Here is a 6000-nt window from a genome sequence, read left to right on the forward strand (position 1 = left end):
ACCTTCCCCTACACATCCCAGACTGTGATGCTTTGTCCGGCATGGCAGCAAACATTACCAAGCCTCTTTTTCTTGTTTTGTGCAGAGCTGATCTGATCGGGGCCTACCAAAGACACTAACGACGTCGAAAGTAGCCTACTTTAAGAGAAAATATGCAGAAGAAGAACATTTACATCAAGATTACCATGAGTATTGTCCAAAAGTGAGTAGCTCTCTCATTCCAGGGCCTTTCCTTCCCTGTTTTCATTCCTCGATGCTAAAGACCCATTTTCTTACTCTTTCCTCCCCAGAACCTGATACTACCTGAGGACCGGACTTGTATTCTAAAACTTTCTCTCCAGAAACTCCGATTCCTGGATGACCCTGAAGCCTATCTCCGTAGGTCTGTATTAATTAACAATCTGTTGAGGAAGATTCACCTAGAGACAGAGAGGGAGAGCTATGAATACTTTAAGGGGGCTCCGTGTTATAGGACTGCTTACTCTGACACACGAAAACGGTTGAAGTTTATGGTCCAGGAGTGCTGTTCCCAGTCGCTCTATTATGAAGAGCTGCATTCGTATCGCATCGTGCCTTACTCTGCAGAGAACGCCGTTTATGGAATGGGCTACACGAGCAACTTGGAGCAAAATTCTCAATTGCTTATTTATAAAATGAATTAAAGTAGCTGTTAGATACACCGATGTTTGTTTCTGAATGCTTGAACTGCTTATTGATATGTTAAGATGAGGCACTAATTGCAGATATACTTGCGATCAAAGGCAGATGCGTTCAGAGCTGAGTGGAAGGTACTTTGAATAATTCTTTGCAGTCCCTGCTGTTATCCCCTGGTTATGGAGAACCTTGACATACACACAGAGCTGGTGCAATATGGAGGTCCTTATCTGCAGAGATTGCGTGCAATGTGTTTTGTAGAAACAAAGCTGCGTTTAAGTTATCTGTGTGTAGACAGAGACATTCAAAATCACTTTGCAGTTAAATTATGCCATCCCCAGTGGGAGTCCCCAAAGTAGTGGAGTAGTCTAACAATGAGGAGTAAAATGCAAGTTATTTATTGTAAAGGTATAGATAGAACCTTTATTTGAGAAATGCTTTGACCATGAAGGAGTCAGTGCCAAAAGAAACAGCCTTTTGCTTAGGATTTTCAGAGACTTAACTTACTTGCTACTTACAAGACACTCTATACTGATATTTACAAGGGTTTATTTCTTTTTTTTCTTTTCTTTAATAATTGCATTCACCTTTTACTTATCTCTTAGCTGGTATCTACTTTGCTATTTTAAAACAAACCAGAATGACTCACAGGAAAGATAATTTCTTCAGCCCGTCGTCAGCACTTCCTTAACTTCATTTGATTCTTTCCCTAGTTGTTTCCATGATACTTCTTTGCATGCTAATTTGTTGTTAGGCCAGAGGTTCACATTGGTGCTAGGGAGTAGACAGTAATTTCATTTGCGTGTAATACAAAAGGCAGAAAAACAGTTGCAGCTCTCATAGCTAGAGAATGAATGTATCTGACAGATGTTAGTAAAACCTCAGAGGTTCTCTTGATGAAACTGCTCAGCATTGGTAATAGTGCTTCAGGTTAAGTGAAATGTCTGATTTAAATCTGAGAATTAACCTTAGAATATGTAAATATGTATTTCACAAGCTATGTCATAAGAGATATTCAGCAAATTGATGACTACAAGTGGAAAGTTTTACAGCTGCCAAAGCTATGTCATGAAAATACCAAAGAGTAATGTAAGGGAAAAGACAATGCTCCAGCAATGGGGTCAAAAGCAAAGATTGCACTATAACCTGGGGAAATGTGATTAACGAGCCTGTAAACTTGCTGTTACCCAGACACCTGCAGTTCACCTGTGGGTGACTCACATCCCAGAATTGCTGAACAAATGTACGAGATGATCCAAAGCCTGTCAAAGTCCTACAGGTCTTTTGGCTTACAGTGAAGAAACCGGCATTGCCTCGCTGGCTGTCACGACTTGAAAGCTTTAAAGCAAAGTAAATAGTAGCGCACGCTCAGCTGGAGGCAGATATGTATCTAAGTACATAATTTTTTTAATTTTGAAAGCCTTTGCTCATGCAGATGTGGCTGATGCTATTTCCGAAGCATTATACAGTACGAACAAATACCATTGCTCGCCAGGGCTGTGATTCATGTAGGATTCCTCCTGTCACCCTGCTTCGAGCGTCCTAGTTGTGTGTGTTGCACATGTCATCGCAGCTCTCAGGCGCGTGTTAGTAGAGCAGGAGAAAGGCAGGAAGGCAAGAGCAGGAGGTGCAAAGTTAATTCCAACATCAGTAATTAGAAGCCAGTACGGGTTTAAGAGACAGAAGGAAACAGGGAAATCCAAGAGGTTTTTTTATTAAAAAAAAGGCAACAGTCCAAATTGAAACAAGGATAACCTGCAAACTGGAGAACATAAACAGTGCAGATATTGTGGGAAGGCTGGAAAAACAGGGCAGTGCTGTTTGGGAAGTATTGTTAGTCACAATGAATGTTCAGATCTTTGTTTTTATCTTGAGACAAGGCATATTTACTTTTACAAAAGAGTGTCTTTAAACCTGGGATCAGTGTTATTTGGTGTCAGAATTTGGTGCTTGGCTATCTGTGATTATATTCCTGCTGCCTCTGGGCTTGCAGCAGCCCAAAATCATGTGAGCCCCATTTGCCATAGTTTGGGGAATCTACAGCTAAAAGTGGCCATGCCCATGGCCATCTCAACAGGGGCCGGATGAGAAAGGCCAGGCTGTTTATCAGGTGTGTAGAACAGCCCTAATACCACCAGTAAAAGCTGGCAGCAAAACCCATCTGGGATGTGGGCTGGAGATATGATGGACGTCATGAGAGATGCCATTATCCACCAAGAGCTCTCTGGCCTATGCTGGCACCTCACACGCCTCGTGCAGACTTAGGGGCTGGACAAGGGCATTAGGAGATTGCTACGTGGCAAAGGAAAATTACTTCTGTCTTCTGATTTTTTTGAACTATGTAATTTTCCGTTCTGAAATGATCTGTTTTTTTTCCTTTGTGTCCACTTTTGCCTGAATTCGTGATGGTCTAGCAGCTACATGAAATGCTAAAATGCTTTATTTTTCCTCTCACAGACCTACTTTATTATATTTAGAGGATGGTTCTGGCCTGAGAACCCAAAACTTTTAATGTAAAATAAGCAACATTTCAAAGGAATGAAAAGTAGGCTTAAAGCCTCTAGTCTCATCTGAAAAAATAAACAAAAAACAAACTAAAACCATTGTCCCTGTTGGATTAATCTTTGAAGAGTAACTTCCTTGCCTGCTGGAAGGGGCAGATACTTTCTTGCCCATTGAAAGCTTCTCTAATAAGTTGTTATGATAACTGAACAGATAGAACAGACAGAAATCTGGATCAGACAACAAAACTCCTTGGGCTACCTGTGAAAGAGGATATTTTACTCATGTTTTTCTCACATGTTGCTTTCTTGAACAAAAAAACATAGTGTGATTTTTTTTTATTATTATTATTTTTACTTGCTATAGGAGCTGTTAAAATTAATTCTTTCTAGAAAACTTTTTATTTTAATGGTTGACTTTTTGATATGAAATTGAATCAAAGGTCCACAATTATAAATATCTAAGTCTGACCAAGTTTTCAATGCCTTCTGCTTTGTGCAGCAATTTGTGCTGTTGAAAAGTGGGTCTGGAATATTCTATTTGATGCTTAAAACCCATAATTTATTGGGTGATAAAGAAGTACAAAGGTGCAATAACGTTGCAAGTTACTCCTGAAATATGTAATTTGACACTTTTAAAATTATATACTTATTTTAACATTTAGTTACAAGGTACTAGAATTTTAATACAGCTACATACCATGATTTTTCTTTTTTGGGGTTGTAGCTACGACTCAGCTCTTCTGGCTTCTGACGTGTGAATCTGTCTGTAGGTGGTCAACTTTCAGTGATTATATATATATATATATATATTATATTATGACTGCAGTAGGAACTCCCACATATGGGCTATGTTTGCACTGGATGTAAAGAAAGTCCTTCCTTCCCTTTGACTCAGTTGCCTTGGAGATAGGATATTCATCAAAGAGAATATAGATGAGCTGGGTGACAAGGACAGACTTGGAAATGATTTTGAAAATGACTGACTTGAGACAATTCATTTTCGTCTTATAATGGCAGCACACTTGGCTGTAATTAGTGTTTCAATGAGTTAAGTTTTCTTTTTATGCCACTTTTCCCTACCTGGCTGTAAATGTTGGGCCTGATCCTAGATGCCAAAGGAGCGGAGGTGGCTCCGTGGGAGGCACGGGGTGGGCACAGGGGTGCGTGGGGGGTGCATGGGGTCACCTGAAGCTGCGGGAGCTGTGTCTGAAGGCCAGAAGGGTGCAGACCCCAGGGGCAACATCTCTGCCTGTACAGCCTTGGTGCAGACACCCCAAAATATGAGGGTCCTGATCCTGTAAACACTTTGGTTATGATCTAAGTTTCTTTGCATGGGTCCTCTCACTGAAGCCCGGGAGGTTCCTCGTGTACGTGACGCTCAGCATGTGTTATGAACATGTGCAGGGCCGGGGTTGCTGTGCACCTCAGAGGTTCTCCTCAACTGCCTAATTATCAGTGAAAGTGATTATCGAGCTGCCGCTTGAGTTCTTGAATACGTTTATACTGCACTGTAAATTGAACTTTTGTTTTTCTTTCAATGAATGTGTTGAGTATATGGACTATTGTGCCTTAAAGTCCCATCCTCATATGAGCCTTTGTATATGTTCTGTAAATCTGCAAACCGTGTATAGCTGATAACTCTGTGCGCTCTCTACAGATGTGGTTTGGTACTTGGCAGGGCCGTGGGAAACAGCGCCCTGACCTCAGTTTGCAATGAGAACAGAGGGGATATGGCAATTCACTCTTCTCTTTTTAAGATTGCTTTCCTCTTGGCTGTTCATGAACTCTCTTTTCCTGGTTTCTGTCATATCTGGGTTCTGGGTTACCCACAACACCAGGCACCCTTCAAAGGAACTCAGAAAGTTGTAAAAAAGTTGTCTCCAGCTTTTAAACGTCATCTGTACAGTGCTCTCTCAGCAGGGAATCACAATTGCATATAATAACTGTGGCAGGTGTTGTCAAGTATATCATCGTATATTTGACATGGTTAACAAAGCTGAAAAGGGAACACCTATTTCTATTGAAATGCATGAGCCTGCATTATGTGAAATACATGGTGATTATACACCACCTAATTGGAATAATACCTACTGGTTCTATAATAAAAAAATGGCTTTTTAATGTTTAAAATTACTTGGGACCTGATGAAAGGTTTTTATGAAATTGTTTTCTAAAGTGAATAGTAGAAAAATGTACATGTATTTTAAATATACATATGATGTGCATGTTATTAATAAAGATCTATTTCTATTGAACCAGATGGACTCTTGTTGAATATATGCTGTTTTGTTCACAAATTAACATATAAAGTTATTAAAGAAAGGTTTCTGACACCATCAATCCCCTGAAAAATGTATAAAGCACAGATTCTTTGAGGGACCTGGATCCCGAGGGTGAGCCTGGACCCATCTGATATGTCTGATGTGCGGAGCTGGGTCAACTCCTCTGGATGCTATGCAAAATCTGACATTCACTTGTCCTGTCCAGATCCCATCATTTGCATCCCAACTTGCTTATGGATTTGCAAGACTCATCTCCTTTTCCTTTTTTATTTATGTTATTTAAAAGTCTGCAAGGTACCATTTTTATAAATTAAGTTCTGTAGGGCACCTTCCAGATGGTGCAGTAGAGTCCAAGATAAAATAGGTAACTTTTGGAGCAGTTCAGGAAAATGGGAATTTTTACTAAAAATCCTGGTTATAATAGAAAGATCCCCCTCTCATGCGTCCTCAAGGCTTTTCTTTATGATTCTTTTTGCCTGAAGAAACTAAAAAGAAAACCTCAAAATATTGAAGTGATATTGAAGAAGAGAAATATTTACAAAGGGATGAGCTTCCCCCTG

General features: G+C 40.0%; 1 protein-coding gene across 11 annotated transcripts in view; it reads left to right on the forward strand.

Annotated features, from left to right (window-relative positions):
• Positions 1-5418, forward strand: part of SYT16 (synaptotagmin 16) — a 137906-nt gene extending 132488 nt beyond the window's left edge. For all 11 annotated transcript variants that reach the window (XM_065065848.1, XM_065065849.1, XM_065065845.1 and 8 more), the window contains 2 exons: positions 86-202; positions 291-5418. The gene's annotated coding sequence lies outside the window, so the exon portion shown is untranslated. The remainder of the gene's footprint in view (positions 1-85; positions 203-290) is intronic.
• The last annotated feature ends 582 nt before the right edge of the window (positions 5419-6000 follow it).

Source organism: Columba livia, chromosome 5, assembly GCF_036013475.1.
Source record: "Columba livia isolate bColLiv1 breed racing homer chromosome 5, bColLiv1.pat.W.v2, whole genome shotgun sequence".
Lineage (NCBI taxonomy): Eukaryota > Metazoa > Chordata > Aves > Columbiformes > Columbidae > Columba > Columba livia.